This window comes from Netta rufina, assembly GCF_964035555.1.
Source record: "Netta rufina genome assembly, chromosome: 1".
NCBI lineage: Eukaryota > Metazoa > Chordata > Aves > Anseriformes > Anatidae > Netta > Netta rufina.
Genome location: NC_140123.1, coordinates 189,283,271 through 189,295,541, shown reverse-complemented (window position 1 = coordinate 189,295,541; position 12,271 = coordinate 189,283,271). Strand labels below are relative to the sequence as shown.

At 36.8% G+C, this 12,271-nt stretch overlaps 1 protein-coding gene across 1 annotated transcript in view; it reads left to right on the top strand.

Annotated features, from left to right (window-relative positions):
• Positions 1–12,271, top strand: part of TAFA5 (TAFA chemokine like family member 5) — a gene marked incomplete at both ends in the record, with an annotated part of 415,000 nt that overhangs the window by 178,602 nt on the left and 224,127 nt on the right. The window lies entirely within an intron of this gene.

Here is a 12,271-nt window from a genome sequence, read left to right as displayed (position 1 = left end):
TTTATGCTGGCAACTGCGATAAAGTATCACATTTAAAAGGATTTGGGAGGAGGTTGTTTTGTTGCTTTTTGACTTTGAGATTGTGTGACGAAGAGAACTACTGAAGCATATTGCACTGATTAAATGTAGTACTTGGGAGTCTCAAATGTCACAAAACATATGGAATACGAGGAACATTCATCACTGTTTGAAGGGACTGTCTAAAGCCTTGATAGCCTGGTCTAACGATTGTGCCAATAAAATAGTCAGTGAATGAAATGAAGATCTGGTAGCATGAAAAAAAAAAAAAAAAAAAAGTGAAATAGTGTTGGAAGCAAGAGCTCTGGGCTGCTATGGAATCACAGTTTCTTCTTTTGTCTTCCCCTTTTTATGGAAGAACTAAGACTGGGGTCGGAAAAAGCCATATAGATGCTATTAGCCTTACTCTAGCAATAAACAGCTATTGAATCTACATATATGCTTGGGATTTAAAAAAACAAACAAACAAACAAAAAAACTTTGAACATGAGGATGTTTTTTTATTTCACTGAGGGCATTTTATTTCACTAAGGGCAGACTTGGGACATGTGAATATCACTATTGATAAATAAGTGTTTTTTGTTGTTGTTGTTGTTTTTCTCTTTTTGCGTGTGTGTGTCATTTTTTTTTAATTTATTTCCCATTAAGTCATATCAGTGACCTGCCTAATTTTGTTGGGGAAGGGGAAGACTCAGATGAGACAAATAAATTTAAGATATTTGTTTTTAGTTTAAAATATATATAGTGTTAACGGAAAACTCAATTACTATAATTTTAATCTACACTGAAATAATTAGAGTATAAAACAATGTGGAAGTACCCAATCCCTTGCAAGAAAATAAACGTCTGTCAGTGTTGACAGTTTTTATGTCCACTAGAGCTAGTTTGTTACAGATATTCAGTCATAGAGAGACTGTTTTAATGCCATCACACAGTGCTACCTTGTCTTTTTTCTGATTAGTTTCTACTGAAAACAAGGCTACCTACAGCTTTAAGGCATTTCATTCAGATGGAAATTAAGTACCTTTATAATCTAAAATAATGTTTTGATCAAGAATAATACATAATTGCTTATTCTTGTTTTCTTGTATAAGAAAATTGTATAAAACCGTAAAAAAAAAAAAAAAAAGTATAAAAAATTGTATAGATATGTCCCCCCCCAAAAAATATGTTTTTTTTCATTTAAGTTACAGTTCAGAGATTCTTCATGAAAATAGGTGAGTGCAATCTGAACTAAAATAATTTGTAAATCCACTATATTAACTGACTGCACCCTAAAACGGAATGTAACAAGTAATTTTTGTGCACATATAATTGAAGCCCCTTTAATTTTCCCATAAGGGAAGGCATTTTTCTGCACTCTCCTTATTCAAGAAATATCTCTTTAAATTCTTCTGTATCTGGAATCAACTAATATTTCTTTGAGTTGCTGGGGAATAGAAGTCAGAAAATAGTGTCTTACATAGTCATTAATCAATTAAGAATGAATGCATAAATTACATCTCTTTTATAGGTACGTATGATATTACTTTAGGATCTAGATGTAGTTTTTTGAATATTTGTGAACTCAAAATACTATTCTGATTTATGTAGCATAAATTATTGCATTTTATTTTTGCATGAATTGATATACCTAGTGGTATACCAATTATTTTGAGTCTTAAAATCAAATCTTGTTTACACACTGAAGCTATTACAAAATAAGCTGGGATATGAAATTAAAACATGGTAAGTATTCTGTGCTGTCTTCAGTTAAATTCTAAAGTAGACTAAATTACCTGAACAAAGAAATTTTAAGAGTAATGGAATAAGAGTGTCTGTAGGAGAAGCTATTATAGGTTGTTTTCCCTGGGTAGATAAGCCCTGAGTCAGGAGAGGAGCTGGGTTGAATCTGGGTCATCTGACTCCTGCTTATGCAGCCAGTTCTCTGGGTACTTTCTCTCCACTAAAAGCCTCTTCCTGTGGAATTATGCGGTGATGTTTTCTACATTTGCACTGTGATGTTAAAGATTATTATGGGATATCTGTTATGATCTTATGGTATCCTACTGAGACATCTATTCAGCAAATAAGTTGCAGTTTCTGAAAAAGAAATTACCTATTGTTGTGTTGTGGTTATAGTAATGCATGTACTACTTTTTCATTGTTTGGCATAGGCAAGGAACAATCTCCTCTTTGTAATATCTTTATTGTAATACGGAGTTAAAAATGAATTCACTTGCACATTTCCTTTTTGAAATCAAGGTAACAATCCTATGTTATGGCAGTTCAAGACTGAACAGACAAACTGTAAGTTTTAGGAGAAAATTATGCTTGTAAAATCCATATCTGGTACATTTAGAAGTTCCTTCTAAAGATTTTGGACAACAGTTGCCAGGTTAAATTAAAACAAACAAATAAATAAATAAATCATAGTTGGCTATGTTGAATACTATGTTCAAGGTACAGGAAAAGGTTTTGGTGGCTAAATTCAGAAACCTAAGTTAAGATTTCTTGACTCCTTGGGGAATAATATTCTTGGGGAAAAAGTAGATGCCTAAAAGTGATGTCTAAAGGAAGGAGGCCTAGACTGCCAGGTACTGCCTACAAGTGTGCTGTAGGAAAAATAATCACATCTGGGATTTCTGAAATCCCTTTTGTCCCTGGGGATCAAACTCCCTGTTCAGGATATCACAGGAAGTTCAGGGTAGCATGAGAAGCTGAAAGTCCTTGGCTCTATGTAAGTACTGCTCTTACTAAAACATGGGTGTTTTATCACCATGACTTTCAGCAAATATCCAAAATACAGTATTATATGAGCCTCTATGAAGAAAATTAACTCTATTGCAGCCAAAACCATGACAAGGTTTCAGGACAAAGCCTGGCACCCAGTCGAAACACACAGCATGGTGAGAAATCCAAGCATCTGCACAGCTATGTAAAGTCAATCATTCCTTTGTGCAGCTAAGAGCTGCCAATTTGTGGAGCAAGGAGGGGTGAGAAGCAGCATGAGACTGTGTCTGCTGATTAAGGTTTTTACCTGGGCTGTGGGAGTCCTGGCTTCAATTCCTGTTCCAGCAGTGACTGCTTAGGTATAGGCTCTGGAAGAATTAATGTAAGGAAAGAAACTTTCTGACTGAAGCAGCAGTAGATATGATAGAGATAAAACTCTAGGTTTCCACAGATCATGAAGTAATAGTAGGCATGACAGGTAAAACTCTAGGTGTCCAGAGATCATTAAAATGAAAAATAAGACATACTAAGGCATACAGAGCCTTTTGACATGTATGTTTGGGCACCAGATTCCTGACTAAAATGTACCTTGTTCAAATGTATCCTTGTACCAAAATGTCTGAGAAAAACAAAAGGAAAAATGTGTATCTAAACTTTGCTTAATGACTAGGTAGTTCTGTCAACTTCACATAAGTTCTTTCCTTGGTCACTCTGGATTATTGGATTTAGTCATGCTTCTGTAGGTTCTGGACTTTTGTTACTAATTCTTGTCTTTCTTCCAAGTTTTTATTGGAAGGAACAGATATTGCAAATAAATAAAAACAAATTTACCTATTATTCCTTAAGCTTTCTGCTGAGTCACTGTAAGAGATTTCTATGAAGAAGTTTTCATTTCTTCTGTACGACACATCATCCTTAGAAAGTTTATTACAACCAATCTGATAAACGTCATGGAAACTTATATTAACTATAACAAAAGAAAGAATATTCTTTAAAACACAATTAACAGCAAGCAAGAAAAAAATATATTATGAATAATGAGTTTGTGTAATTGCACAGCTCAGCTATGAAACAACAACTGCAAATTTGAGGTGGGAAGGGGGTTTTAACTTATAATCCTCTTAACATTTTTTTGGAAACTAGGCAACTTTCCTTCAATATCTGATTTACAGGTTTGTTATGTATTGCCTTGTTATAGTAGTTTTAGATGATAAGATGATGAAGAAGCTTGACGATGGACTAGTTATAGTGCTGAATTTATATATATATTTATATATTTAAACACATAAATTCTGGCTTAAAATTAGAATTCAATTAAATAGTTTTGTTATAGTGTCATGAGAGGTACCCAATTTTAATTTTAATCATTTTAAGACTGTTCTTAAGAAACTTCATATGTCATCTAATATAGCTATTTGTATAAAGCATGTTCAGTTACAGCAAGTTACACAGGACTCCTGTCAGGATTTGAATGTCTCCAAACATGGAGATCTCACAGTCTGTTCTACTGTTTTATCACTCAGTGTACACACACTCACACACACACAATGCCACCTTGTATCTAATTGGAATTTCCTGTGGCCATTGTCTCTTGTCACATTGTTTTGCACTTTCAAGACTCTATCTCTGTCTTTTCTCTAATTTCATAGTTCATAGAATTATATAGTCGTTTCAGTTGGAAAAGACTTTCAAGATCACCAAGTCTAACCATCAGCCTGACCCACTGAGTCCTTTAGTGCCACACCCATATCTCAAATATCTTTGCTCAGAGCTGGCAAGTCATTAATCTCATGCACTTTTAGAGCATGAGAGCTCTCCATTCCCATGTGTAAGAAATCAAACAAGGAAGATAGGAAAACAACATGGCTGAGCAAGGACCAGCTGATCAAACCAAGGCACAAGAAGGAAATGCACAGGCAGAGGAAGCATGGACATGTGGCCTGGGAAAAGTACAGGGATGCTGTTTGGATGTGGAGGGATAGGATCAGGAAAGCCAGGCACAGATAGAACTGAGCTTGGCAAGGGATTCAAAGAATAACAGGAAGAGATTCTATAGGGACATTGCTCAGAAAAGAAAGGCAAAGGAAAATGTACTGCCTCTGAAAAATGAGAAGGGAGAACTGGTAACAACAGACAAGAAGGCTGAGGTACTCAACAGCTTCTTTGCCTTGGTCTTCACTGTCAGTCAGGCTTCCTAGATAAGTGAGCCCATGTGAACCTAATGAGGTTCATCAAAGCCAGATGCAAGGTTCTGAACCTGGGTAAGGGAAATTCCAAACATGAATACAGACTGGGAGAAGCCCTGCAGAGAAGAACTTGGGGGTTCTGGTGGACAAAAAGCTTGATGCAACAAAAAGTAGTGTGTGCTTGCAGCCCAGAGGGCTAACTGTATCCTGGGCTGCATCAACAGAAAAGTGGCCAGCAGGTAGAGGGAGGTGACCTCTACTCTGCCCTTGTGAGGCCCCTCATGGAGTCCTGCATCCAGGTCTGGAGCCCCCAGCACAAGAAGGATGTGGACCTGTTAGAGTGGGTCCAGAGGAGGGCCACGAAGATGTTCAAAAGGCTGGAACACCTGTCCTATGTATACAGGCTGAGAGGTGGGGATGTTCAACCTGGAGAAGAGAAGGCTCCATAGAGACTTCTTTGTGGTCTTTCAGTACATAAAGGGGGCTTATAAAAAAGATAGAGAACAACTTTATACATGGGGAGCTAGTGACAGGACAAGGGGGAATGGTTTTAAACTAAAAGAGGGGATTAGATGTTAGGAGGAAATTCTTCACTCAGAGGGTGATGAGGCACTGGAACAGTTTGCCCAGAGAGGTTGTGGATGTCCCATCCCTGGAGGTGTTCAAGAGCAGGTTGGACGAGGCCCTGAGCAGCCTGATGTGGTGAGTGGCATCCCTCCCCACGGCAGAGTTGGAACTAAATGATCTTTAAGGTCTCTTCCTAACCAAGCCATTCTGTAATAACAGCTTCTGAGAGAGCCCTTTCTAACTGTGCTTATCGCCAGGGATGGGGACTTCACTATTTTCCTGGGCAGCCTGTTCCAATGCTTGACCACCATCTCCATGAAGAAATTCTTTGTAATAACCAATGTATACCTCCCATAGAGCAACTTGAGACTATTAACAGCCAGAAGGTCTCCCAAGCCTTGTCTTTATCACACTGAATATATACAGCTCTTTAAACCTTTCCTGGTATTTCCTTTACTCCAGTCCCCTGACCAGCTTGATGGCACCCAGTAGACTCATTCTTGTACACCTGTGTCTTTGTTGTACTGGGAATCTCAAAACTGCATCCTGTACTCCAGATGCAATCTCACAAGTGGTGAATGGAGTAGAAAGATCATTTCCTCGGACCTGCTGGCTTCACTCTTAGCCAGTACAACTCAAGAGGTCATTGACCTTCTTTGCTGCAAAGTCATGCTGCTGACATCACATATTTTTATATGGAGTTGCTTTCTAGCCAATTAGCACCTTATCTGTACTATTGCATGGAGTTGTTTCTGCCCAGGTACAGGGCATTTTCCTAGGACTTGCTATATCTCTCTTAATGAAAAAGCAGCATGTGATTTTTAATGTAATGTTGATAATAGATAAGTCTATTGTTTGAATCTTAAAAATCCAGTAGTATCTTTCTTATTTTTGTCTGTGAAATGATAGCACAAAGACTGTTTTTGGACATTGCTTTCAAAAAAAAAAAAAAAAAAAAAAAAAAAGGTTAATTGCCTGTTTGTGCTTCTATGTTTATTGCACTCATTAAAAATTGCAGGAAGTCCACAATATTCTATAGTTAGCAAATTTGTAGTGACCTATTGTAATCTTATTTTAAAGACAGGTTGGCAGTGATTGTTTTCCAGGGAAAAAAATGCTCTTGAGCTCAAAATAAAACCTTGAAATCAAAATCAGCTTCAAACTTTACAAGCATTTGTTCGACAGAATTAGGATAATCTTCAAATACCTATGTTCCCTAACTGCTTGTTATGTTTTAAAAGAGAGAAAATTTTTATTATTTTAGAATTATAAAGAGGATAGACCGTTTTTCACTACAGATTTTCTGAAGGAATGCAGTTTAAATCAATTGTGATGAAAATTGTTTTATTTTGGCTATTTATTGAGTTCATTGACAGAAGTTTGGTTTTCTCTATTACTTAGAAAACTAAAATAATTGAAGACTCACATTGCATTTGATTTTGATGAAGCCCTTTTCTTATGTAACCTCAGAAGGCTTCTTCAAGAGTTGCCTTCCTCAAGATAGATTATCATATATTGAACTGTGGGTACCCACTGCTCGTTAGAAAATTGGTTGCCATGTAGCTATATAGAAGATACTTGAAAAGCATTTTCTAATATTCAGATTAGATTGTTTGTTCATATTAGGAGGTAAGCTGGAATTGCTAAGGTAGATAATACTGCTTGGTCAAGAACTGCATGAATTGATGTATATGTAACACACGTTGATAAAGTGATCCTGTGGAGTTGGTTGTTCCTTAGTCTTCTTTAAGTGGTAATCTAGATACAGCTGACATTGAAAGCTGCTTCACAAAAACCATTTATGAGTTCAATTGCTTACCACCCAGTATTATGTGGAAGACCAGGAGAATATTAAGGAAGGGTTCTCCTCAGGTATTTGGTGTGCATCGCATGGTTGAGAAACGTTATTTCTTTGTGAGTTGGGATTTTCTGTCAGTTTAGCTATTTTTTGACTTTTTTTTTTTTTTTTTCATGGTTTTAGACTTCTTCATTATTCAGTATTGTCATTAAAGGCTTTCAAGGCTTTTGACACCATTTCCCACAACATTCTCCTCAAGAAAATGGCTGCTCACAGCTTGGACTGGTGTACGCTTAACTGCGTTAGGTTAGAAACTGGCTGGATAGCCAGGCCCAGAGTTGTGGTGAATGGAGTCAAATCCAGCTGGAGGCTGGTCACTAGTGGAGTCCCCCAGGGCTCAGTACTGGGGCCAGTTCTCTTTAATATCTTTATCGATGATCTGGATGAGGTCATCGAGTGCACCCTCAGTAAGTTTGCAGATGACACCAAGTTAGGTGCATGTGTTAATCTGTTTGAGGGTAGGAAGGCTCTGCAGGAGGATCTAGATAGGCTGGACCGATAGGCTGAGGTCAACTGTGTGAAGTTCAACAAGGCCAAGTGCCGGGTCCTGCACCTGGGGTGCAACAACCCCAAGCAGAGCTACAGGATGGGAGATGAGTGGTTAGAAAGCTGCCTGGCAGAGAAGGACCTGGGAGTATTGGTTGATAGTCGGCTGAATATGAGCCAACAGTGTGCTCAGGTGGCTGAGAAGGCCAACAGCATCCTGGCTTGTATAAGAAGCAGTGTGGCCAGCAGGGCTAGGGAAGTGATTGTCCCCCTGTACTCGGCTCTGGTGAGGCCGCACCTCGAGTACTGTGTTCAGTTTTGGGCCCCTCAATACAAGAAGGACATGGAGATGCTTGAGCGAGTCCAGAGAAGGGTGACAAAGCTGGTGAGGGGTCTGGAGAACAAGTCTTACGAGGAGTGGCTGAGGGAGCTGGGTTTGTTCAGCCTGGAGAAGAGGAGGCTCAGGGGCGACCTTACCGCTCTCTACAGGTACCTTAAAGGAGGCTGTTGCGAGGTGGGCATTGGTCTGTTCTCCCACGTGCCTGATGACAGGACGAAGGGGAATGGGCTAAAGTTGCGCTAGGGGAGTTTTAGGTTGAATGTTAGGAAGAACTTCTTTACCGAAAGGGTTGTTAGGCATTGGAACGGGCTGCCCAGGGAAGTGGTTGAGTCCCTGGAGGTTTTTAAAAGACATTTAGATGTAGAGTTTAGTGATATGGTTTAGTGGAGGACTTGTTAGTGTTACAACAAGTACAACTTGTTGTTGTAGAGATTGGACTCAATGATCTTGAGGTGTCTTCCAACCTAGAAATTCTGTGATTTTGTGATTTAATGATTTACTAGCCCTGCTGGGCCTTGGCTTGCAGAAGAAGGTTCCCAAGGCTCAGTGCTTTTGCTGCTGGCTTTAGGCACACAGCCTTTATGTGTAGTTCATGAAGGTAGCTTACAGAGACCAAAAGATTTTATGTCACTAGTGCATATTTGTTATCTCATTGGTTTTATGTACTACCTTATAAAGCAGATGCCCTTATTGTTTTCCTTAGTTTACAACCTTGTAAAATATTTATCTTTATCATTGAAAATATTAATTGATTTTTTTCTTCTATACACAACAATTTTTGAGTGTACCTTTTTCTTATTCTTAAATTGTTTAAAATAATCTTTAATTCTTTGTTAATGAAAATGTGTATTTGCATATGTGTGCATACATTTCTGCAAGTTTGTGTGCTAAAAAGGGGAGCAAAAATGTCATGACTATTACAAACTGAAATTGGATACTGATTTTCTGGATTTAGAAAATGTTTCAAGCAGTTATGAGTCACATGAGGATTATCAGTAAATGCTTGCAATACTTAGGGCTGTAGTTTCTTGCTAAAATCACAACTTCCTTCGTGAATTTCCTATCTTGATTTGAAAACTATGTAACAGAGGCAGAGCATAGGTAATTTTTACTGTCCTCTTAGCTGAAGTCAACTCGACTATTCACATGCCTCATAACTTTCAATTTTTGTGTGATAGTGTGCTGATCCCTAGTAGAGCTTTACATTGAGATATTTCTGTGTGAAGACAGCTGTGTTTTGCAGTGAGGGCCCAGCCAGTATCAGTATTTCTTTTTTTGGTATTCTGTTTATGCCAGGAAATCTTTGTGTGAACAATTTTTTCATTTCTGGACGAGAAGACTAGCACAGTTTTTGCTCATCCTTCTTGCAGAACAAAAGAAGAATAAAGCATGCAAAACATTGAATCATTTAAATGTTAGCATGTCTTTGAGACTTTTGTTTCATTTTGCAGCACTGGCTGCATCTGAACTTACACTATATATATATATATTCTCCTTATCATTGCATGGGGAATAGTTACGAATAGTTATATATATATAAAATATATATAATATCTATCTATATAATAGTTATATATGTATATATATAACTATTTCTAACTATTCCCCATGCAACAATAAGGAGAATTGGGATCTGCTGCTTGCTTGGGTTGGCCAGATTTGGAGAACACAGTATGAACCAAAGTATCAGCAGAAGGGAGAAATCTCCATTCTTCAATTTCATTTATCATCATGAGACTTAGAATTTTAAGGTGAATCAAACCAATTTTAGTGTTGCTGTCATTAGGTAAAGTGAATTTGTCCCATCTCCTTCTTCTTTTGAAGGAAAGTTGCATGGGGGAAAATTAATACAGAGGTAATACAGATGTTAAAAAATCAATTTCCCTTTAATTTCAGACACTTGCAAATACTTATGGGTGTTCAGGAGATAAGTCTAAAGAAATAATGGTTATTTTTGGATATATATGTTAAAAAGCTTTTTTTTTTTTTTTTTTTTCAGAAAATGCTGTCAGATTAACAGATAAACAATCTTTCGTGTTTTAAAAAGTAATTTTTTCATGTTGATGCTTTCTTTGTATTTCAAACAAACTTTAACTCTTTCATAACCTGAGTCATACTTAATTGGAGAATAGATTTTCAAATATGTGGTCACTTTTTACTACCCATTTGTTCTTCAAAGCAGGAAAGTTGCTGCATGTACAAGACCCAGATTTTCTGAATTCATCAGCGACCTGAATTCTAGTTCGTTTTACATTTTGCCTACTCAGATCAATCTAACTGACTCATATCACTGTCTACAGTTATAATATGATTGTCATGCATGTATCCAGGCTGCAAAGAGTCTAAGCAAGCTTTCATTGTGTTTTGTCGCCCAGGATTGTGTGAGGAAGGAGTGGGAAGAATTTCACCTTTGTTCTACTTAATACTTTGCAATAAATAAGTTGTTTTTTTGTTTTGTTTTGTTTTATTTTGTTTTCCTAGATTTTAAATAATTAAAAGTAGATAAATCTGTTGATTCTGGCACTTCAAAAATATCTTATTAAAATTGGCGCTCTTTCTCTCAGGGTATTATTCCCTACACTCCTGTAAAAATTACAGTCTACTGTATTAGAAACATATTTATGAGGAAACTAGGAATGATTTAATACAAGCAGTCCATGGTAATAGATAAAATTAGAGAAATGCATAATGCATGTGCGAAACAGCAGGTTTCTGCTATAAAAATGCTCATGTAAAATTCACATATTCTTCTCAGAGCAACAATATTTTTATTCCTAGTGCTGTAACTAGGCATGTCTTTCATTGGAAGGATATTTTGAAATATGATTTCCTTATACAATCATTTCCTGATTACAGGTTGCTTTTTTTCTCCTATCACATTGTGATGTGGTCTGAGTTGTACCCTCATAAAGAAGTGAAGATGAGGAGCAGCCTCTTGTCCCACTTCTATTTCCAAAGCATGTCTATTATTGCTAACACCATGAAAAATATATTCTTTTCTTCTCTGCCAGTGTGAAACTAATGGAATTGCCTTTGTCTAAATAAAGGGCATAAAAGTAAAGCTAGTTGCATGTTGCACTATCTGTCTTCAAGCTGTGGTAGTCAATAGCTCTTCCTGAGAAGTTCTCTCTCCTGTGGCGTAAGCTGCCGTCCTCTTCATCTTTACCGACTGAGATATAGATGTGTTGATATTAGTTAATACTCTGCCCACAACATGCAACACAGGTTCATGGTTTAGTGAGTGGTAGCTTATAGAATATGTTCTGACTGAAAATCTGCATAAGAGACAATGGAGCATGTCATGCTAAATATCTCTTTTTCTTTCATGTCCTAGTATTCCTATTTCCCAAATAGATTCAACTTTGTAGATCTGTGGTTGTATTTTTCATGCATAGTAACATCCATGGCCTCTGAATCAAAGAGAAACATACTATGGAACTTCCTTTGTAGTTGTTTGTGGGTTTTATTGTTGTTTGTTTGTTTTCATATATCTTCATATATGAAATATATCATATTTCATATTTCATTTTCATATATCTTCCAGAATGCTACACTTATATTGATTTGGTATGGGGAATATTTGCATAATAACTGGAGCACTCTAATAACTAACTTGGTACTGATCAGACATAATATTAATTGTTTTAGTCTGTGTATTTATTTATTTATTTATTACTCCTTGAATCTTCCCTAGAATAGGATTATCTCTTTGCTAAAATAAATAACAAGTTGCAAGTTGCTTTTACTGGACTCTATACTAATTTTAATGAACTGAAACATAATTAGAAAGTGTTTATTATATTATGCCAACAAAGTACCAATCATGAACTGAAGACTGACATTGGAGCAGACAGTTTGTTATTATAACTGTATGTCAAGATCTTCATTAATATGCACATTAACTGAACATAATTGACTGCAAGGCAGCTGGACAGTGGTAAAATATTTAGTAATGAACCTCTTCACTGCAGTATTTTCTGCCTCAAGGAGTACAATAAAAGTGTCCATATTTTCTTTTAATACCCTTTAGTAAATGCTGCCATATTAGCAAGCAAAATGATGTGATCACATGAGGATTTCAGAGATTCTGCTTCTCCAGAACAC